Source organism: Narcine bancroftii, chromosome 3, assembly GCF_036971445.1.
Source record: "Narcine bancroftii isolate sNarBan1 chromosome 3, sNarBan1.hap1, whole genome shotgun sequence".
In the NCBI taxonomy this organism is placed as follows: domain Eukaryota; kingdom Metazoa; phylum Chordata; class Chondrichthyes; order Torpediniformes; family Narcinidae; genus Narcine; species Narcine bancroftii.
In genome coordinates, this window is record NC_091471.1 from 33,476,398 (window position 1) to 33,501,296 (window position 24,899).

The following is a 24,899-nucleotide window of genomic DNA, read 5'->3' on the forward strand; positions in this document are numbered from 1 at the left end:
TACAACATGGTGGCCACCGAGATCAGCTCTTGCAAGAATGCCTTGTCGCTGTTTATTTTGCTCACTGGTGCCACCTCGAGTCTGGCCAGAAAATTACTGCATCGGTTTCTTCATTAAACTTTGGAGCAGACTGAATAATAACAAGATGGAATGTTTAGACCACCCCCTTTTCCCTCCCCGCACTCTTGGACCTTTCCTCCACCGACAGCGAGGTGGCAGCGCCCGCTTTGGTAATCACTAATGTAGAGTAAAAACAAATATGGGCCTAACACTGTGCCCTGGGCTGAACCACTTAACACTGGATGCCAGTCAGAGGTTTTTCCATTTGTGCACACCCGCTGGAGATGTTTCATCAAGAAACTGGAAACCTATCTTTTAGTTTTAGTGCCTTAAACTTCTGAATCAGCACCTCATCAAATGCTTGACTAAAATTCATAAACTAACCTCATTGATCATATTCAAGATTTATCATATTGTCATGTAATAAAGACAGTGCAATATTTCACAGAATTTGTTTCCATCTGCTGTAAGGCAAATAGATTTGCCATCAGCAGAAATTGCCTGAAGTGCCTCCTTCCAGTCAGAGAAAGAGAAGCAAAAGAGAATTCCCTCAGAGTTATCAAATGTCCATGGATTCGCATCCGTCACTGCCAGTGCCTCGCAGCCACTCAGAGTCCAGTGTAAACCAGCAGCCTGAGCTCCAGATCTGAACCTCCAACACGATCAGGAACTCTTCAGCGCCCTCAGTGCCCTTTTACATCCCAGTTCCGTTTCCTGATACCCTTTCAGCCAGTCATGAGCCAGTCTCCAGCAGTCCACAGCCCAGTGTGAATCACTTGACCTTAATTGCCAGAAGCCCAGAGCCTGCATGGGTTCCTCAACTTGTCTGCCACCATGGTCACTGCCCTGTGAGTCATCTCGTATGCTTCTCCTTCTCCTTCTCCTTCTCACATGGCAGTTGTTCTTCCCATTTTCTGGTGCCCTGCAGTAGTCCCCTGCTTCCCTGGAGTCTGCAATGCCTCATGACCGATGCTGATCATAGGTGCTTCCATCTTGGGTACCGACACTCCAGTTAAAACACCATCAGCTCCATTTTCAAGCCATTTAATGTCTGATTGGAGCTGATGGCAGTCAGAATGGATGGATCGACCCCAAAGGAGCGCTGTGTATCCTCTCCCTAATCTTTGCAGTTCTGCCATTACAGCAGCTCTGCAAGTGTTGCCATCTTCATTTTCATCTTTCTCATCGGAAGACCAGTCAGTATGAATTGGAAACAATGTCTTCTCCTCACTGATTATCAACAAAGGCGCACCCCAAGGATGCACGCTTAGCCCACTCCTCTAATCGTTACACACCCATGACTGTGCAGCCAGGCAAAATTCCAATGCTATCTACAAGTTTACCGATGACACAACAGTTTTTGACATAATCGCAAATGGCAATGAGGAAGTGAACAGGAGAAAGATTGATCAGCCCATTGAATGGTGTAACAACAACAACCTTGCACTCAATGTCAGCAAAACCAAGGAGATGATTGTGGACTTCAGGAGGAAGTCAGGGGAACACAACCCAGTCCTCCCCGAGGGCTCAGCAGTGGAGGAGGTCAAGAACTTAAAATTCCTGGATGTCAACATCTCCGAGGATCTGTCCTGAAGCCTCCATGTTGAGGCAATCGTAAAGAAGGCTCGTCAGCGGCTATACTTTGTGAGGAGTCTGAGGCGGTCCAGAATGTCACCGAAGACACTCATAAACTTCTACAGGTGTACCGTGGAGAGCATTCTGGCTGGCTGCATCACTGCCAGGTATGGAGGCACCAACTCTCAGGACAAGAATAAACTTCAGAGGGTTGTTAACTTTGCCTACGACATTAAAGGCACCAGACTTCACTCCATAGAGGACATCTACATGAGGTGGTGTCTTAAAAAAGCAGCCTCTATCCTCAAAGACCCCCACCACCCTCTTCACTCTGCTACCATCAGGAAAAAGGTACAGGAACCTAAAGACGAGCGCTCAAAAGCACAAAGACACCTTCTTTCTCGATGCCATCAGATTCCAGAATAATCAATAAACCAAAGTCACTCCCTTACTTTTCGTGCTCTACTATTTTTATTTTTTATAGTAAACATGATTATAGTGTGAAGGTTTGCACTGTATGACCCTGCTGCAAAACAACGAATTTCATGACTTGTTCGTGATAATAAATCTTGAATCTGATTTGGATTCTGATCTTTGCCATCTCCTCTAAAATCTCAGCAATGTTCATACCTGCCTCACACAAAGCCATGCAGATGATCCCAAATGTAAATGAATCCTGTCCCTAAGAATCTTCCCTAATAATTTCTCTATTACTGATGTAAGGTTAACTGGTCTATAATTTGCTGGATTCTTACCATTGCCCTTCTTAACACGGAAACAAAATTGCTTACTCTACAGCTCTCTAGTGCATCACCTGTACTGAAAGGGGATACAAATTTGTGTATCCTCTCATTCCTCTCTCAAACCTCCAGCAATCTTCACTCATCTCCCTCAATAACCTAGGACCAATCCCATCAGGCTCTGGGACATACATTGTAATGCTCTTTTAAGGGGCCTGACGCTCCATCCTTCATGAGATCAGCCTACCCTAGAACATCAGCATACCTCTCCCTGATCTCACTATCCTCCAATTTCTTCTCCTTGATGAACACCAATGCAAAATATTCATTTGGGACCACACCCACATAAATTGTCTCCTTGTCCCCTGATGGATCTAAGCCTTTCCCTAGCTATCTTCCTCTTTTTTAAATAAACATAGAGCATTCCTTGGGGTTTTTCTGAAATGCATTTGCCAAGGACATTCCATGACCTTTAATAACCTTTTCGATTCCCTACAAGTTCTTTTCTGCTTCTTTTAAATTTTCAAGATATTCTTTTGATTTCAGCTTCCAAAACTGTACGCCTGCTTCCTTTAGCTTTTTGACTACATTTACAATATCTTCCTCATCCAAGGGGCTAAACCTTGCCAACATTGTCTTTCTTCCTCATCAGCTGGTCATGAATGATTCCAACGTGCCAGTAGCTGATTTACAAACAACTATGTACCCTCTCATTATCACTTATATTTTGTGGAATATTACCATGTGCATTTTTGTATTGGTGCAACTTCTTCCTCAATTATTTCAATGATTGGGACACATTTTGTGATTAAAAAGTAAAACACACAATGCTGGAGAAATTCAGCAGGTCAAAGTGTGTACTTTACAGAGCAAAGGTAAAGATATGCAGCCAACATTTCAGGTTTGAGCCCTTTATCAAGCTGTGGAAACATGTTGGCAGGCACCAGAACAAAATGGTGGTGGTGGGGGTTAGGGGGAGGAGTCTGGTCCCAAACGCAGGAGGTAATAGGTGGAGAAAGGAGGGAGGGCACAGCAGCAAGCAGTAGGAGGAAGGATGGCTCTGGGAATAGAGAAGGAAGGGGGGTGGAGAGCTAAGGGAAAGAAGGCAAGGGAGGGAGAATGGAGAGTAGACTAACAGAAGCCGGAGAAGTCGATGTTAATGCCATCCAGTTGGAGAGTGCCCAGATGTTGTTCCTCCATTTTACAGGAGGTCTTGGTGGGACGGTATATGAGGCCACTGACAGACATGTGAGTATGGGAGGTGGGCGCAGAATTGAAATGGTTGGCCACTGGGAAATCCCTGTCAACTGATGCAAACAGAGCGAAGGTGCTCAGCGAAACAATCTCCCAATCTGCACCCAGTCACACTGATGTAGAGAAGGCCGCAAAGGGAGCAGCAGATGCAGTGGATTACTCCCATGGATACACAAGTGAAGTGTTTCTTCACTTGTAAGGATTGTTTGGGGCCCCGAATGGTGGTGAAGGAGGAGGCCTAGGTGCAAGTGTGGCATTTTCTGTGGCCTAAGGGAAAGTGCTGGGGGTGGGGGGGGGCACGATTGGTGGAGAGGGAGGAAGGTAGATAGGTGAGGAGGGGTGGGGGGGCGGGGTAGAACCCATTTTTATTATTGTGATGCCTTGTCCTAATGCCAATTTCAGTATTAGGATAAGGCTACCTATTTCAGTCACATAAACCTGAGGATCAGGTATGAAGCTCTTTCTGTTCTCCAAGTCAAGTCACCTTTATTTATCATTCATACCTTTTCTCCAAGATCACATCAATGTAAGTTATAATAGAAGTTAAACACATTGAAGCATTAAAATATTAAGATGCATACAGTAAAAGTCCATGATACACTATCCACCTATGTTCTGAGAATTCAGGAGCCTGATGGCTTGGGGAAAAATCTGTTGCCCAATCTGGAGGAAAGGGCCCAAGTGCTACGGTACCTCCTACCAGATGGCAGAAGAGAGAACAGTTTACGTGAGGGGTTGTGTGGAGTCTTTCACAATGTTTATTGCAGCTCCCCTCCATCGAGTGTTGAACATGTCCTCAATGATCTTTTCCGCTGACTTCACTATCCTCTACAGGGCCTTACGGTCCAAGGTGGTACAGCTTCTAAATCAGGCAGTGATGCAGTTGCACAGGATGCTCTCAATACATCCTCTGTGGAATGTAGTGAGGATGGAGGGTAGGAGATTAACTTTCCTCTGCCTTCACAGGAAGTAGAAGCATTTCTGGGCTTTCTTGACTATGGAGCTGGTGTTAAGGGACCATCTTTTTTGTTTTATTAATGTTCAGATACAGGTTGTTGGCTCTGCACCAGGCATATAGCAACAGCACCTCATCTCTGTATGCTGACTCCTCATTCTTACTGATAAGGCCCACCATGTTCGGGCCGTCAGCAAACTTGATGATGTGTTTCAGGCTGTGTTTAGCTGCACAGTCGTGGGTCAGCAGGGTGAACAGCGGTGGACTAACCACATCAGTCATGAAAGTGCCATTACATGGAAGTGGTTCAATCCAAAGAATTAGAACACCCAGCAACTTTTGTCACTTGTGTAAAACATTTACCACTGTGGCGACATTAGAAGGTGCAAATTGATATTAATGGCTTTTAGACTGAAATCCACAGGCAGTAAATTAGTGTAGAAGTTGGCAGCTTTCTTCACAGAATGCACAATGGTTTTCATCGGCATACAAAGTACACATCAACAGCTATTGTGTGTTAAAGCTAACAATAATCAGGCAATAATCACTTTGTTGCATTCTATACAAGGATTAGAATGAGATCTGTGCAGGTTTTAGGATTACACTGTGAACAACAGGTCAAAGTGCACCTGCATACAAGACCAGATGTTTTAAACCACAGCTGTTTGTTATAGGATTTATCCTGTGTCTCTTCAAAGGCTCCCTTTTAGAGATAAGGCGCTTTAAAAGATTATTTTTCAGGGTTCCAGTTCATTTGTCATTTGGTTCGACAAGGTGGGAAGGTTATCATTAATGGGCATAGGTCACAGTGCTGTCCATGAGCTCCGTTGAGCCACTGAAATCAAGATCTACCTCATGTTTTACCCAGAACACTTTAATTACAATATAAATACTGGTATGAACTCAACAGTATAGATTGTTGTTAACCTAAACTTTGGAGCCTACAGCTATAATTAACTGGAACACTTTGCAACTTTGGCAAATTACCAACCCGTGCTTTATTGAACTAGAACACTTATTAGCAGCTATTAACGTTTTACTCCAACTGTACTAAGCAATTCCCAAGAGCACACAGTCACAAATTCTACAAACCATGCTAAAACGTCAATCCCTAGAGACTCCTTGGCGACTGGCTAGTCTTGTAATAAAGAATGTTTATTTATTCTTATTTTGATTTACTAGACTTTCATTGTTCTCACGGACACATTGTTTTCAGTTTTATAGGAGATTTTTTGATTGATAATTCACACCAAAATTTATTATCCATTTCTCTTAAAGAAGACCATCAGAAACAGATGTCTCTCATGGTGGACTATTTGAAAAGGTAGGAAAATAATCAAAAAACAAGAGCCAGAAGCATAAATTCTCACAGTGTGGAAAATACACACTGAGACATCAAGTCTTGATGAAGGCTCCGGCCTGAAACATTAACTCTGCTTTCTCTCCCACTGCTGCTTCTTGACACAGAAAGACCGCAGAGCCCACCTCACTGACAAAAGACAAAGGAGGAAAAACCCAACCCCAACCCACCAATTTTCCCTTGCAACCGTGTCTGCTTGTCCCGCATCGGACTTGTCAGCCACAAACGAGCCTGCAGCTGATGTGGACATTACCCCTCCATAAATCTTCGTCCGCGAAGCCAAGCCAAAGAAAGAAGATAGATTCCAAGGGAGTTGGATGTAGCCTTTGTGCCTCAAGGGACCACCCACAAATTGGAGGAACAACAACTCATCTACCTCACCTCACCTCACTTCCAACTGAATGGCATTAATATCAACTTCTCTGACTTTCTCTAAACCCCACCCCCCACCCCCACTTCTTCCTCTGTCACCTTTCCCAATCTCCATCTCTCCATTACTTTTCCTTTAGCACAAACATGATAAATTCTTACCTCTTCCCTTATCATATCCAATTAGCACTTTTTGTTGGTCTGGATTTCTTCCTCAGCCAGCACTGTCTGAATTCTGAGACTTTCTGAAATTTCTTGCTTCTGGTTTAGTCCTTGAAGAAGGGTTCAAACCCAAAACATCAGCAATATATCTTAGTCTCCTACAGATGCTGAGAAGACCGGCTGAGCTCCTTCAGCATTTCAAAGCATTTTTACTATGGTTTGAACTGCCTATTCCTACTCTCTGATTCTTTGGTGCATCCTAGGACATTGTCAGAAGGAAGGGAAGAAATTGCTCGGGGCCTGGCGCAGATTTTTGTATCTCCTTCAGCCATGTACAGGGTACCACAAAACTGGAAGGCGACTAATATGCCTTATGTAAGACAGGTTACAAGGATAAGCCAAGGAATTCCTGGCTAATCAAGTCAAGCCAAGTCAAGTCACCTTTATTTACCATTCATACCATGCTCGCATAGTAAAGATGCAATGGTGTTTCTCCAGGTCCACGGAGTATATTTACATAAATGTAAGTTATAATAGAAGTTAAACACTTTGAAACATTAAAATTTTAAGAGGTATACAGTAAAAGTCTACGGTGCACTATCCACATATGTTCTGGGAATTCAGGAGCCTGATGGCTGGGGGGAAAAACTGTTGCTCAATCTGGATGTAAGGGCTCTGAGTGACCTGGATGTAATGGCTCCTACCAGATGAAGAAGGGAGAACAGTTTATATGAGGGGCATGTTTATTGCCTTTTGCCTACATTGACTGTTATAGATGTCCTTCATGGTAGGAAGAGAACCCCCAATGATCTTTTCCATTGACTTCACTATGCTCTGAAGGGCCTTGCAGTCTGAGGTGGTACAGCTTCCAAACCAGGCAATGATGCAGTTGCACAGGATGCTCTTAATGCATCCTCTGTAGAAGGTAGTGAGGATGGAGGCCGGGAGGTGAACTTTCCTCAGCCTTCGCGGGAAAGTAGAGGTTTTCTAGACTATGGAGTTGTTAAGGGACCAGGCAAGATGTCTCCAAGGAACCTGATACCTTTGATAACCTCAAAGGTTGAGCCATCAATAGTCTGTGGAGCATGGTCGCCCCATGCCCTCCTGCAGTCGACAACCATCTCTTTTGTTTTATTAATGTTCATATGCAGGTTGTTGGCTCTGCACCAGTCCGTTAGCGACTGCACCTCATCTCTGTATGCTGACTCCTCGTTCTTACTAATAAGGCCCACCACGGTCGTGCTGTCAGTGAACTTGATGATGTGGTCTGAGCTGTGTTTGGCTGCACAGTCGTGGGTCAGCAGAGTGAACAGCAGTGGGCTAAGTACGCAGCTCAGTGTGATGGTCTTGGAGGTGCTGTTTAAGAAGGGGTCCAAATGTAAACTTGAGAATTATAGGCCCGTGAGTCTGACGCCTGTGGTGGGCAAGTTGATGGAAAGTGTTCTGAGGGATGGTATTTACAAATATTTGGAGGTACAGGGATTGCTAGGGAGTAATCAGCATGATTTTGTCAGGGGTAGATCATGCTTGACAAACCTGATTGAGTTTTTCGAGGGGGTTACAAAAAAGGTTGATGAAGGGAAAGCTGTGGATGTTGTCTATTTAGACTTTAGTAAAGCTTTTGACAAAGTTCCCCACAGGAGGTTAGGAAAAAAGGTGGAGGCATTAGGTATAAATAAGGAGGTAGTGAAATGGATTCAGCAGTGGTTGGATGGGAGGTGTCAGAGAGTAGTGGTAGAAAATTGTTTGTCCAATTGGAGGCCAGTGATTAGTGGAGTTCCTCAGGGATCGGTCCTGGGTCCACTATTGTTTGTTATATATATTAACGATCTGGAAGTAGGGATGGAGAATTGGATAAGCAAATTTGCAGATGATATAAAGATTGGTGGTGTTTTGGACAGTGAGGAAGATTACCGTAGATTAAAAGGTGATTTAGGAAGGCTGGAGGTGTGGGCTGAGAAATGGCTGATGGAATTTAATACAGATAAGTGTGAGGTTTTACATTTTGCAAAGGCAAATCTAAATAGGTCATATGCATTAAATGGTAGGCTATTGAGATGTGCAGAGCAACAAAGGGATTTAGGAGTTGTGGTAAATAGTACCCTCAAGGCTGATACTCAGGTAGATGGTGTGGTGAAGAAGGCATTTGGAACATTGGCCTTCATAAATCGATTGAATTGAACAGTAGGGAGGTTATGATGAAATTGTACAAGGCATTGGTGAGGCCAAATTTGGAGTACTGTGTACAGTTTTGGTCACCAAATTATAGGAAAGATATAAACAAAATAGAGAGAGTGCAGAGAAGGTTCACAAGAATGTTGACAGGATTTCAAGGTTTGAGTTACAGGGAAAGGTTGTGCAGACTAGGGCTTTTTTCTCTGGAGTGTAGAAGATTGAGGGGGGACTTGATAGAGGTGTTTAAGATTTTAAAAGGGACAGGCAGAGTAAATGTGGATAGGCTTTTTCAATTAAGAGTGGGGGAGATTCGAACTAGAGGGCATGGTTTAAGACTGAAGGGGGAAAATTATAAGGGGAACATGAGGGGAAATTTCTTTACGCAAAGGGTGGTAGGGATGTGGAATGAGCTTCCGGCAGACGTGCTTGAGGCGGGATCATTGGTTACATTTAAGGAAAGACTGGATAGTTACATGGAGAGGGGAGGACAGGAGGGGTATGGACCGGGTGCTGGTCAGTGGGACTAGGAGGATGGGGATTTGTTACAGCATGGACTAGTAGGGCCGAACTGGCCTGTTCTGTGCTGTAAGTTATATGGTTATATGGTTAATATCAGTGGTGGGAAAGTTACTGGAGGGAATTCTGAGTCACAAAGTCTATCTGCATTTGGAACATAGAACATTACAGCACAATACAGGCCCTTTGGCCCTCGATGTTGTGCTGACCCATATATTCCATTAAAAAAGTACTAAACCCTCCCTACCCCATATTCCTCTATTTTTCTTCCATCCATGTGCTTAATGTTTCAGCCTCCACCACCATCCCTGGCAAGGCATTCCAGGTATCCACAACTTTCTGAATAAAATATTATACCTGATGTCTCCCCTAAAACTCTCTCCCATCACTTTGTACACATGTCCTTTGGGAAACAGGTGCTGGATGTATCTGTATATCATATAATCTTGTAGACCTCCATTAAGTCTCCTCTCATCCTTCTGTGCTTCAAAAAGGAAAGTCCCAACTCAGCTAACCTTCCCTCATCAGACTTATTTCCAAATCCCAATAACATGCTGGTAAATCTACTCTGCACCCTCTCCATAGCTTCCACATCCTTCCTATAATGAGGTGACCAGAACTGAACACAATACTCTCAGTGTATTCGCACCAAAGATTTGTAGAGTTGCAACATGACCTCTCTATTCTTGAACTCAATCCCCCATTAATGAAGCCAGCATCCCAAAGGCTTTCTTATCTATCCTATCAACCTGTGCAGCGACCTTGAAGGATATTTGTATTTGAAATCCAAGGACCTTTTGTTCATCCACACTCTTAAGTAACTGACCACTAACCCTGTACTCAGCCTTCTGGTTTGTCCTTCCAAACTCCATCACCTCACACTTATCTGGATTGAACTCCATCTGCCACTTTTCTGGCCAAATCTGCATCCTATCTATTTCCTCTTGTAACCTTCAACAACTTTTAGCTCCATCCACAACTCCTCCAACTTTCGTATCATCTGCAAACTTACTGACCCATTCTTCCGCCTTTTCATCCAGGTCACTGATAAAAATCACAAAGAGGAGGGGTCCCAGAACAGATCCTTGGAAAGGCAAGGACTGAATAGCTTTACTGCATGGTTAAACAAGTCTCATGAATGCAATTGTGATTTTTAAAGATGTGACAAGAAGATTTATGAGGGTGGGAGTGGATAGATGTTGTCTACATAGACTTGAGTTAGACTTTTGACAAGGTTTCACCTGGAAGACTGTTTTAGAAAGAGAGACCACATGGGATCCAGGATAAGCTAGCTGGTTGGTTACATATTGGCTTTGTGAAAGAAGTTGGAGGGTGGTCATAAAAGGTTGTTTTTCGCATTGGAGACATGTGAGCAGTGGTATCCTGCAGGGATCATTAATGGGCCTCCTGTTATTTGTCATCTATTCTAGTGATCTGAATGAGAATGTTGGAGGTGTAATTTGCAAGTTCTCAGATGCTACAATAATTGTTGCTCAGGTGGACAGTGAAGAAGGTTGTCTGAGGTTACAACAGGATCGAATGGAAAAGTGGAAAAAGCAGTGGCAGATGGAATTTAACTCAGGTATGTGTGAGGTGATACCTTTTGGGAAGTTAAACCAGGGCAGGACTCAAACAATAAATGAAAGAGTCCTGGGACAGAATTGTCAAAAACAGAGACCCAGGGGAACAAGCACATAGTTCCTTGGATGTGGCCACACAGGTGGACAGAGTGGTGAAGCAGGTGGCAATGAGTATAAGAATTGGGATGTCATGTTGCAGCTGAGTAGGACAATGTGAGACTTCTCTTGGAATACTGTGTGTAATTCTGGTCACAATACATCCATAGAAGGATTAGATTAAGTTGGTGAGGGTGCGGCAAAGATTTACAAGGATGTTGCCATAAATGCCAGACTTGAGTTATGAGGAGAGACTTGAAAGGCTGGGACTGCTCTCTGTGGAATGAAGGATGCTAAGAGTGACCTTTTAGAAATGTAAAAATCAGGAAAGGGATAGATAAAGGAGAATGTGGTCTGAGCTGTCACATCTTTTTACCAGAGTAGGGAGTCTAAAACAAGGGGCATATATTTAAGGGTCAGAGGGAAACGATTTAAAGGGGACCTCTGAGGCAACTGTTTTTACACAAAATGCGCATGGATAAAGCAGCCGGAGGAAGTGGTCGAGGTCAATACAATTTCAATGTTTAAAAGACATTGGGCAGTTTTGTGAAAAGGAAAAGCTTAGGGATATGGGCCAAACAGAGGCAACTGGGACCAGCTCAGGTAGGCACCCTTGTTGAACAAGTTGACCCTGTTTCCATGCAATGTACCTGTATGACTCTATAATTCTATGAAAATAAAATTCACATATTGAGATAAAATATTATAAATATCTATTTTTAAAACAGTTCCTTATGATCAAGGGTGATTTCCTTCCTCTCTATATGTTCTGAGGTGGCTGAAGAGAACAGTGTGTAGCTTGCATGATCTGAAGGAGGTGCTTGATGCAGTGGATGGATGGGTAGTTTGAAAGGTGATTTTCTCGTTCCTCTATTCATGTTCAGTTTTTGTAAGCTCCTTGCAATTGGACATAAGGTTCTCAAAGTAATCCCATGTGCCTTTCTAATCTTTTTAGAGTGGTTATTGATCAGGGATTCCCACAAATTCATGGAAGCTTTTTTTTTCCACCAGTACTCCTTTGCCATGACAGAGCTCAGAAGGAAGTGCAAAGCTCATGTTGTAAATGATATGAGTTAATAAATGAAACCATCCAACTTACCTCAGTGCTGGGCATTGGCATTGACTGATTCCAAATAAACATCAATAAATTAACAACCCTACCAATAGACATAGCCTACAAATGATATTATCATGGAGAAGAGTGGAGGAAGACACTTAGAAAACTAGAAAAAAAAAATAAAGTAATAAATATGGGGGCTTTCAAACACCCAAGCATTAATTGGACCTAAGAGGTAGAGACGAGTTGAGAGTTTATTGTCATATGCATAAGTAATAATGCACAGATGTACATAAATTCTTACTTTCTGCAGACAGACATAGGATACACCATCTATATTAGCATAAATTAAATTCTCATTGTATATTGAGACATTGTATATGGACAGATAAATAAATATTCACAGTAGGGAAACAGGCTAAGGGAATGGAGTTTCTACCATAGTTACAGGAATATTCTCTCGAGGATAGGAAAATATGCTATTGGATCTGGTCATGGAGAATGAACCAAAGTAGATAAAAGGAGGAATACCATCATTAGGGAACATTGAGGTGATAAGGACCAAAAGTTAGTAATGATAACATGTCTGACCATAAAAAAAAAGATGATTGCATTGGAGAAAAGCTGATTTTGAGAGTTTGCTCCTAAACCATATAACAATTACAGTACAGAAATAGGCCATCTCGGCCCGTCTAGTCTGCACCGATTTAAGTGAACTCCATTAGTCTCACCTACCTGCTCCCTGTCCATAACCCTCCAATCCCCTCACATCCACGAACTCACCCAACCTCCTCTTAAATGACAAAATTGACCCTGCTGCAACCACCTTTTCTGGAAGGTCATTCCACTCAGCCACCACTCCCTGAATGAAGAAGTTTCCTCTTATGTCACTTCTAAAGTTTTGCCATCTAATCCTTAATTTATGACCCCACGTTCCAATCTCTCCTACCCCGAAGTGGAAGAGCCTATTCATATCTACTCTATCTATTCCCCTCATAATTTTATATACCTCTATCAAATCCCCCTCAGCCTTCTACGCTCCATTGAATAAAGACCAAGTCCACTCAATCTTTCTCTATATTCTAGATACTGCAATCTAGACAACATTTTAGTAAATATTCTTTGCACCCTCTCTACCTTATTGATATCCTTCCTATAATTTGGAGTCCAAAACTGCAAACAATATTCCCAACTTGGCCTCACCAATGCCTTGAACAATCGCAACTTCACCTCCCAGCTCCTGTAATCTATGCTGTGATTTATAAAGGCCAGCATACCAAAAGCCTTCTTCACCACCCTATCTACAAGAGAATCCATTTTCAAAGAATGCTCAACCGTTATTGCAAGATCTCTCCGTTCCTCTGCATTCTTCAATCCCTTCCCCTTCATTGCATACGTCCTATTTTGATTATTCTTCCAAAAATGAAGCCCTTCACTCTTATCGATATTAATCTCCATCTGCCATCTTTCACCCCACTCTTCTAAGGTGTCCAAATCCTTCTGCAGTCCGTGAAAACCATCCTCACTATACACAACTCCCCCTATTTCTGTATCCTTCGCATAGTTACTTACCCAATTTACCACTCCATCATCCAAATCATTAATGTAAATGACAAACATCAAGGCATCCAACACTATGGCATTTAGGCCCTGCCACGCTGTTGGGTGTCCCTTGTTGTTTCCATTTTCTTCTGTAATCTCCATTTCACCTAGGTGATAGCTTTCCACAGGTCATACCTGCTCCTTTTGTATTGATCCTGATCCTTGGACTTAAATGTCTGTGATCTGGCTCTCAGCAGGTTCTGGATTTCATTGTTCATCCAGAGTTTCTGGTTGGGGAAAACCCTGAACAATTTGGTGGGGACAGACTCATGCAGAGATATCTTGATAAAGTCTGTGACAGCCCTGGTTTAATTGTTCCGATTCTCAGATGAGTCCTTGAACCCCGCCCAATCTGTTGACTTCAGGAGTCCTGTAACTGTTCTTCAGGCTCTTGTGACCACCAGAAGCTGTCCTGATCTCCGGAGCCTCTCTTTTTGGCTCTGTCTGTACGAATGCAGAAGAAGCAAAGCTAGATGATCTGACTTGCCAAAATGCGGTCTTGGGGAAGAGTGATGATAGGCCTTCCTTATCTCGACGTAGCAGTGATCACATGTGTTGAGACATCTGTAGAGCAGGTTAAATGCTGGTGGTAATTGGGAAGGGTTTCTTTGACACAGGCCTGTTAAAGTCACTGTCTAAGATTCGTTGTGCGTCTGGCTGGGCCATCTCTTGTTTACTACCCACATCGTGGAGCACCGCAAGTGCCTGTTTGTAATCGGTATCGGGAGGGATGTGAACTCCGGTGAGAATCACTGTTGAGAACTCTCAGAGTAGATAGTCTGCATTTAATCAAGATTTGTACTAAGACAGATAGATAGAGACAGGAAAGTTGTTTCCACTGCGAGGTGAGATAGTAAGTTTAGGACAGAGCTGAGGAGGAATTGCTTTTTACAGAGTATGGTGAATCTGTGGAATTATTTCCCCAAAGAAACAGAAAAGGCTGCCTTATTGAATGTAGTTAGATATATGTTTGTATAGTAAGGGTTATGGGGAACTAAATCCACAGCCTGATCAGCCATGATCTTACTGAAAGACAGGCCAGATGGTCTACTCCTGCTCTTATTTCTTATGTGGCATGAAAAATGAATCCAGAAGAATATTTCTTACCTGAAGGGATGTGAGAATGGGGGCCTCATTTTCACATGGACTGATTGAGGCAAGTAGTATAAATGCATTTAAGGGAAGATCAGAAAAGTGGATAAGAGAGTTGGAATAGAGAATCATATTGTTAAAATAAGGCGAAGAAAGATAGGGAGAAACCTCAACTGGAGCATAAACACAGGTACCACCATTCAAGACATTATCTCTGCCAAACCTACATGCAGATCACTAGCCAAGCTCGAAGATGGTCAACCACTGAACTAAATAGACAAGTCAACAACACCAACTTTCATTTCTATGGGGCATTTAAAAATCCCAGTGAAACACGAAAGTCTGAAAGCAGTGCGATTGTTGTGAAAAAACAAAAGCTCTGGGGAAGCTCAGCAAGTCTCGCAGCACTCAAAGGAGATAAAGATACAGTACACCTTTAAGAAGGGCTCAGACCTGAAGCATTGCTTATGTATCTTTACCTCTGTGAGCGCTGCGAGACCTGCTGAGTTCATCCAGCATTTCTGTGTTTTCACTTTTAAAAATCCCAAATCACATCACGCGATCTTCATAAACACTGAGGTCATGCTCAGTCAGTACGGAGGATATCAATGAGCATTTTAAAGGTAAAAACAGAGACCGATGTTTTTTTTTCTCTCCACGGTTGTTAAGTTGGTTGCAGCTTCCCACTTCTATGCCCGTCTTTCCCTGAGCTCCTTTTTCGAATTCCTCTGTCAATTTTCCATTTTTGCCATTGTACTGAAATGTGATTACGATGAAAACATTCTTTCTTCCTCCCTGATCTCTTGAGTGGTCTTTGACACATTTGATGATGATGAGCGTTTATTGTCATATACTGAAGTACAATGTACAGATGTTCTTTCTTTTTCAATCTTTTTAAATTGGTTTTTATATAAATGCAGTACAATGAAGAAAAAGGAACAAAACTGAAACTGAAAATACAGTATCGCATTTTGTATTATACATAATATATAAACATGGTCCCCCTTCCACTCCACTGGGTGAAGACAGAAAAGACATCAGAAATATTATATATATATTTATTTACATAAAAAAAAACACCTTATCTACTCTATTAAAAAAGTAAACTAACCAAAAAAAATCATCTGAGCAGCTTATCTTGAGAGTTACATATATTTTGTAGCTTTTAAATCGTATTGTTAATCAAAAAACAAAGGTAAGACAATATCTGATCTGGAAGAGTGAATACCTCTAATCACATTAAAAATATTTACATCAAATTAAAATAAGACATAAAAGGTGGCCATGTATCTTCAAATTTCACCATTAATCAATACATGATATCTAATTTTTTCTAAACTTAAAACATGACATAATATGGAAGAACCATTGCAACATTGTTGGAGGTCTACAGTTTTTCCATTTGAATAAGATGGCTCTTCTGGCCAACAATATAGAGAAGGCCACAATCCATTGCACAGGTACAGAAAAACTCCCTATGTCTGGGAAAGACTGAGTGACTGGATTGCCGAAACCTCACAAAATGAAATGTGTGACATCCATGATGCTTCCAAAACCCAGGTACGGTCAATTGAAATGGCCATTACTTCGGTCACGATCAGATGGAGCAATTCTCCTTGTTTGGTCACGGTGGGGTTTCACTGATGCCCTGACAGAGAGAATCAGGAGAATTGTCCGTTATCACACAGAGTCAATCCTGCTCTGTGTTTAATGAGATGGCCGTCGGTCATAAAATGATGTGCCTTCAGTATTCCACACACATGACTCTCTCACCACCTGTGTCCCTGAAAGAAGCACCCAATGTCCTTTCTCCTCTCCAAAGTAGCGAATTTGGGTACAACCTGTACTAACTGTTGCCACCCAGTCTCTCTAAACTGTGAATGGCTGCAGCTTGTACGAGCCCCTAAAATGGTACTCACACTAAATGAAATGGGATCTGGAAATACCTCCCCTTAACAAAGAAAATCTTGACCTGTAACTGCAAAAAACTTTGACTCTTACTTTTGCATTTTATTGATTTTTTTCTCTATCTCTGTGTTACACAGTCAGTTTGTTTACATTTCTTTATTTGTTTACATGTGCACAATGTCACAGGTCGTTTTTTTTTTGCATTGCCTATCAGAGGTAACTCTGCAGCACCTGGAGAAAAAAAGAGTCTCTGAGTTGTACATGCAGTCTGACAAAAAAATCTGAATCTGATTGATGTCACCTGCAAAGTTCTGTACTCACCAGAATGAATGTGGTAAGTGCTGTGGATACAAAGACATGACTGCAGATCAGAGGTTCAATATACATTATAAACAGCAATGCACCGTAATCCTTCCAATGTATAACATTCCATCACATCAGCCAAAAGGCACCAGAAATATCAATGATTTTTCTTTCTGTTATTTAGAAGTGTTTCAATTTATTCTACTGGTAAATAAATTCCTTCTGACTTTACCTCTAAATAAAAACATTAAAAACAGGAACTGAAGTAGGCAGACCTTTTGATCTTTCAAGTCTGCTCCACACTTCGTTAAGATCATGGATGATCCAATCTTTGCCATGAGATTACTTTCCTTCTCTCTTCCTGTTTTTATTGAATTTTACAATAATAATACATATGTAATAAATATAAAGAGGTAATATGAAAAATAAAATATACAAAAGAAAATCTATTACATATAAACTAAATATAATAACAATCAAGCAAAAAGAGGGAAACAATCAAGTAATCTTTTAATCAGTATAGGTAACTGTCCACCCTTTGAGAGGTCTTGTTTTTCATTCTGCAAGGGGTCTAGCCACCCTCCTCACCAGGCAAGCCTGGTGGAGGAGCCTGTTTAGTCGCCAACCACCCACATAAATCAGGTAGTACTGGGTTAGATGGTACCAGTAGCACTCAGATGGATGACCTGACCAGGGCGGATGAACCCTCTCGTAAGGACAATGGCCATATAGCAAACTCGTGTCACGATGCGCGGACCGGGCATCCCTTGCATCAGAGCTTGGTATTGCCATTTACTGCGCTCAGAACTTTCCCCAGGCTTCCTGGACCTTACCGTACTGCTGGATCCAGGAGGGGATGCCAAGAGGTAGGTCTGGACCTGTGCAAACCCTCCCCTCCCCCATTCACCTAAAATCCATCCACGCTCATGTTGTTCCTTTCGGAGGAGTGGGGTATCCTCATATCAAACCCCACAAACTGACTGAAAGGAACCAATATCATCCTATGAGATGGATAGCCAGAAGAAGAAGACGAAGATGGCTAATTGAAAATGATAAAACAAAATAAATTGGTACTGTACTGCAAATTCTACCCTCTTGCCTTCTGAAATTATTTGGTAAATACATACTATTTCATTACAATTAAAAAAAACACACATACTTACGAGACAAAATGTAAATGATCTTAAAGATTATGAGTTAATAAAAGGATCCAATAAGCTTGAAAAGCTTGTTTCCATTACATTGGAAGAACATCTGATTTTTTTCCAAAGATAGACATGCCATCATGTCGTATAATCATGAGTGTGATTTGGAGGGACAGCAACTTTCCATCTCATCAATATTGATCATCTAGCAATAAGGGAAGTGAAAGAGATGGACATGGGATTGAGACATAGTAATTTCAAATCAATTACCTTAGTTGATCTAAAAAGAGCAATTAAATGATTAGGTATAAGATTTGCATTAAGAACTAAGGATAAGGGTGACCCACACCCAATTTTTGTTTAGGGGATTACTAACTTTTGGTAGTTTTTTTTTGGGGGGGGGGAATTTTCTTTTTTTCTTTATTATTTTTTTTCCATTTTAGTTAGTTTTTAATTTGTGATTTTTTTTCTATTGGAGGGCCTATATATGTTGATTTGAGTTTTTATATAAAGATATTATTGGTATTTAGTAATAATAGTTGGTATGTCAAAGTTGAGGTTTGCTACTTTTAATGTTCAAGGATTAAATAGTGCGATTAAGCGTAAGCGAGTCTTGGCGTATAGTAAGAAAACAAAAATTGATATTGCTTTTTTACAAGAAACACATTTGAATGTGAAGGAAAGCATGAAATTAAAAAGGGACTGGGTTGGGCATGTATATTCTTCTTCATTTAATTCTAGAGCTAAAGGTATAGCAATTTTGATACATAAAAATTTATCTTCTGAATTACAATCAATGGAGGAAAAGGCAGGATGTTTTCTTAAATTGAATTGTAAGATTTTTAGTGAATTTTGGACTTTACTTAATATTTATGCCCCAAATGCAGATGATGAAATATTTATTTCAGATGCATTTTTATGTTTGGGTCAGGCTAATTATAATATTTTAGTTGGTGGGGTTTTTAATTGTGTTTTGGAACCTTTATTAGATAAATCTCCAAAGAAAGTTAAGAAATCCAAGATGGCAATTCAGGTCCAAGCATTGATGAAAGATCATAATTTAGTAGATATTTGGAGATGTCTTAATCTGACAGAGAAAGATTTTTCCTTTTATTCATCTAGACATGAATCATTTTCAAGGATTGACTTCTTTTTAGTATCGGCACATTTACAAGGGAAAATACAACAAGCGGAATAGGGTGATTTCAGATCACTCCTTGTTATATTTTACATATGCAACTTCTGAGAAAATTCAAATGGCTTATCATTGGAGGTTTAATACAATGTTGTTAAAAAATATGGAATTTATTGATTTTTTTGAAAAAACAAATTAATTTTTTTTAAAGAAAATTCTAATTCTGTTCAAAGTAAGTTTGTATTATGGGATGCTATGAAATCCTATTTGAGAGGACAAATAATTAGTTATACTTCTAAAATAAAAAAGAATCGATTAAATCAGAGTCTTGAATTAGAGAAACAGATCGATGAGTTGGAAAAGGAATTTCAGAAAGATGCTACCAAAGATCAGAAAATAGAATTATCTAGGTTGAAATTGGAATATAATACTTTGCAATCTTATCAATTTGAATGTGTGATAAATAGGACTAAACAACGGTATTACGAATGGGGAGAGAATGCAAATAAGATATTGGCGTGCCAATTAAAGAAAGAACAGATTTCGAGGACTATTAATGCTGTTAGACGGAATTCTTTTATTACTTATAAACCTCGTGAGATTAATGATGAATTTTATTCATTTTATAAAAAGTTATATACATCTGAAGGAAAACAGGAACTGGATCGATTGATCTTTTTTAATCACAGTTGAATTTACCGATATTAGAGGATGCAGATATACAGGAGTTAGAAGAACCATTTACTGATTCGGAAATTAAAATGCTGGAAATGCCGAATGGTAAATGGCCTTTTTCGGTTGAATTTTATAAAATTTTTTATGATGATTTATCTAGTGTTTGGGGATGTATTACGTCAATTTGGAGAACATTATGAATTACCTGAGTCTTGTTCTAGTGCTTTAATTAAAAAAGAGATTCTTTGAAAGTATCTTCATATAGACCAATTTTGTTTGTTAAATGTAGATTATAAAATAATAGCTAAAATATTAGCGAATAGATTGGCTACATTTTTACCCAAGTTGATTCATATTGATCAAACAGGTTTTATAAAGAATAGATATGCTTCAGATAACATTTTGCGCGTGATTAGTTTGATTAATAGATTTCGACAATCTTCAGATCACTCGATGGTGATATCCTTAGATGCAGAGAAAACATTTGATAGATTTGAACGTAATTTTTTGTTTAAAGTTTTGGAGAAATTTAAGTTTGGTCCTTCTTTTATTGGTTGGATTAGGGCTCTATATAGTAAACCAGTAGCTAGAGTATTGACGAATGGTTTGATTTTGAAATCTTTTAAGTTAACTCGATCAACTCATCAAGGTTGTCCTTTATCACCAGCTTTGTTTGCATTAGTGATTGAACCTTTGGCACAGCTGATAAGACAAAATACACAGATACAAGGTATGAAAGTTTTAGTTGAGGAGTATAAAATTAATTTATTTGCTGATAATGTATTGGTGTATTTAATAAACCCAGCTCAGTCACTTTTGCACTTGAAGGAATGTTTAATACAATATGGATGTCTTTCTAGATATAAAGTTAATTGAGATAAAAGTGAAATATTACCAGTAAGGGAAGGAGATTATTCAGTTTATAAGAATATTATTAATTTGAAGTGGTCTGATCGAATTAAATATCTTGAATGTTAATTATCAAGCTTTATATAAATTAAATTATACTCAGTTAATGAAAAAAATTAAAACTGATTTGATTAAATGGAAAGATTTACCTATTTTTTAATGGGTAGGATGAATACAATTAAGACAAATATCTTTCCACATATACAATATTTGTTTCAATCTATTCCATATTTACTTGATAAATTTTTTTTTGAGATTTGAATAAAATGGTTAGGGAGTTTTTATGGAGAGGTAAATTTTTGAGGGTAGCTTTGAATAAATTAACTTGGAATTATGAGTTAGGGGGACTACATTTTCCACATTTCATGTGATAATTATAATTTTTTTATTAATAAGTGGCTGTTATACTCAGAATATTTACATTTCAATTTATATTGATTAGATTTTAATATGTATATTTAACTTTTTCTTTAATATTCTTTCTTTTTTCTTTTTTTATGGCTCTCCTTAGGAGAGTTGGCTGAAGGGGGGGGGGTCTTTTCTTTTCTTTTTTTTTATATATAAAAAAAATGTTCATATTTATGTTTAATTGCTGCATATGTCATATATTATTTGTTTTTTGAACAAATAAGTAAAGTTTTAAAAAAAGAACTAAGGATAAGGTATAAAAGATAACTTCCCAAAATTTGGAATGAAAGGAACAAGACCAAAACATGTGTAATAAAGTACCTTATTAAGTCTTTCATCTTTCACAATTCAAAGAAATATTAAGATATAATTAATCAATTGAACTTTAAAAAGGTAGGCTTCAGGTACATCCTTAAATTGTAGAAGTGAATAACGGACACATAAAGAGGAGGAATTTACCAATTTTAAGTTAGAATCCTATGTAGTATTCAAAAATGAGAGCTCAAAATCTTGTTCCCATAATTTTTAAATGTTATCTCGGGAGTTATCCCTAGATATTAATAAATAAATCATATATCCCTGATATTGGCTCTTTTGATTTGGTTTAAAATTATAATTCATCCCTATTTTATTTATAACAAGGTCCTGAGGAAGTCTCAACAATAGTGAATTCAAAAATCTCCTAATTTGTAAGTATCTAAAGAAATAGTTTAAAAGGTAGCTGTTCAAAAGAAGCTAAATTATTATCAATAAATAAATCTTGAAAAGATTGGATACCCAACTTAAGCCATTCATGAAAAGCAGAAACTTGGACCAAAGGTGGAAAAAAGAATTGAATAATATAGGGCTACTAAATAAAAATCTATGAAATCCAAAATGAATTCTAAATTGAAACCAAATTCTCAAAGTATGTTTTTATAACAATAGAATTATCAATGAATTTAGCAGAAAAAGGTAATGGGTCTTCAAACATCAAAATAAGAGAGTATTTTTTAGTAGAATTAGTTTCTAAATTGATCCAATTTGGATCATCTATTCTATCCTTATATTGAATCCAAAAAATGATACATCTGTAGAGAGGGCTACACTGCTAACTTAAATAACACACAACCAGACGGGTTGAGCTCAGTGAGCAGAACTGATTTATTGCAGGCTGCCTGGCTGGCCTTATACTCCCAGCCCCAACCTGGCTGAGAATCGCGCTGTGGGCACTGACGTCACCAAGGCGTCACATGGGACCCCCAGCGTGGGCTTCTGAGCCCGGTGCTGAGGTCGAAGGGGAAACCGCCGACAGTGCCATTTTGGCCTGCTGCCCCACTGCGTGTGTTACAAGTGGGGCCAGTTCGCCTGCCTAATGTCGTGCTGCCACATAGACCCCCCCCATAACCTGCACCCCAGAACTTGGCTGTGAATGTGGACCATGAATGCTAGACCACTTTGTACGGCCCTTCGTAAGGCCTCTGCAGAGGTGCCATGGACAGGCCTCGCCAAATAAAAATGTACTCCACGGAGTGCAGCTTGCTGGGGACATAAGAGGCCCATGTGCTGTGTCTGGGCGGCGGTGGGGGTGCAAAAGTGCCCAACTGGCCCAGGAGGTGGGAGAGTAGCTCATGCGGTGACCGCTGGGGGTTGTGAGGTGCGTTGACTAACTCACCGGATAGCATTAGCAGTGTGCTGTAGACCAGCTCGGCTGAGGACATCTGTAGATCTTCTTTGGGTGTCGAGCGGATACCCAGGAGCTCCCAAAGCAGTTTGTCTACCCAGTCAGGACCGGTGAGGTGGGCCATAAGTGCCAACTTAAGGTGGTGGTGTAGTCGCTCGACCAGCCCATTGGCCTGTGGGTGATAAGCCATGGTGTGGTGTAACTCGATCCCAAGCCTGTTGGTGAGGTGATTCGGGACACCAAACTGGGCGACCCAACCGTGCAACAGCGCTTGGGAGCAGGAGTCCATGGAGGTGTCTGGCATCGGGATTGCCTCGGACCAATGAGTGGTGAAAAGGTAACGGTTACCCCGGGAAATGGATATGGGCCCGACGATGTCCACGTGAATGTGGCTGAACCGTTCCCAGACATGCTCGAACTCCTGTACAGATCTTCTCCAGAAAAGTTCGCAATGATCCACAAATCTGAACCCCTGCACCAACTCTTTAGCCACACATTCATCCAACACATTTTCCTATTCCTACCCTCTCCAGCATGTGGCTCAGACAGCAATCCTGATTTTACCATTCTCGAGGACCTGCTTTTTAATTTCTTCCCTAACTCCATATATTCTTCCTTCAGGACCTCATTCCCACTTCCAACTATGTCATTGGTCCCCCCGTGGACCACGGCTGCTTAGTCAATCAGAGACAAGCCCAACCCTGGCATTCAGGAGGCAACATACCATCCGATAGCCTCGATCTCACCTAGCAAACCTCCTATCCATTTATCTAACCAATCACTATCACTCTCCTCTTCTCCCCCCCTTCCCTTCTGAGCCGGTGGTCCAGCCTCTGCAACGGAGACATGATTACCTCAAATTGTCACTTGGAGGTCCCCATCAACAGTATTCAAAGGAGTACTCTGCACTGACTGCATCTTCTCCTTCCCTCTCCTTACAGTCACCCAGCTACCTGCCTCCTGAATTATAGGGGTGACTGCCTCTCTCAAGATCCGCAGTTCATCAAACTCCTGCTCCAGTTCTCTAACTCGGGTTGTAAGGAGCTGCAGCTGAATACACCTTTTGCAGATGTAGCCATTTTACTGAAGAACTCTAAGGGATTATGGCCAGTAAACACAACAAGTGGTCATTGAGCTATGCAGATGTAAACAATGAAAAGCTGCAAAGCAAGTATAAGTGACAATAATTATTTCTGTATGATAGAATCATTCCTTTGATGTTCATTGAATTTATTGGATACTGGATGGTCAATATCATCAGAACTGTTCTTTTGTAATAGCACGGCTCCCCCAGCTTCATCAATAGTATCTACTGATAAAGAAAATGGCTTTTCAAAGTCAGGTGACTTAAGCGCACACTGGTGACATAAAATGGCTTTCAGTTTATCAAATGCTTCCCGACAAAGTCCTGGTCAAACAAGTTTTTCAGCCTTCTTCAGAAGGTTAGTCAAATGAAGGGGGATATCAGCAAAACTTTTACAGAAACTTTGATAATATCCTACTATTCCCAAAAACCTCCTTTCTTATCTGTGGGAACAGGAAATTCGTAAATCGTGTGAACCTTCATCGGAACCTTCGCCTGAACGGGCGCCAACTTACCTTGACCAACAACATAACCAAGATAAGCCAAAGTAGCATGACCAATTCACATTTAGCTAAATCGACAGTAAGGCTTGCTTTTGAAAGTTTGTCAAACAATTTCTCTAACTCATATGCTTCCCAGGTGTCAATTATAGTGTTAAGAAAATTACAAAGAAAAGTAGTGGGCAGAAAAATCAAAAGAAAAGGTTACAGAAGTCACTAGATATTAAAAGGACAAAGAGCATAAGGGCACTTTATCTGAATGCCCGCAGTATTAGAAATAAGGTTAGTGAACTTGAGGCACAAATCGGTACCCATGCCTATGATTTGGTAACCATCATGGAAACATGGCTACAAGGTGACCCTAAATGGGAATTAAACTTTCAAGGGTATCAGGTGGTGCAAAGAGATAGACAGGATGGTAAGGGAGGTGGAGTTGCACTCTTAATCAAAGATGAGCTCCAGGCAATAGTGAGGGATGATATAAGATCTGAAGAGCATAATGTTGAGTCCATTTGGGTAGAGATAAAGAATAACAAAGGTAAAAAAAATATTGATGGATGTTATCTATCGCCCACC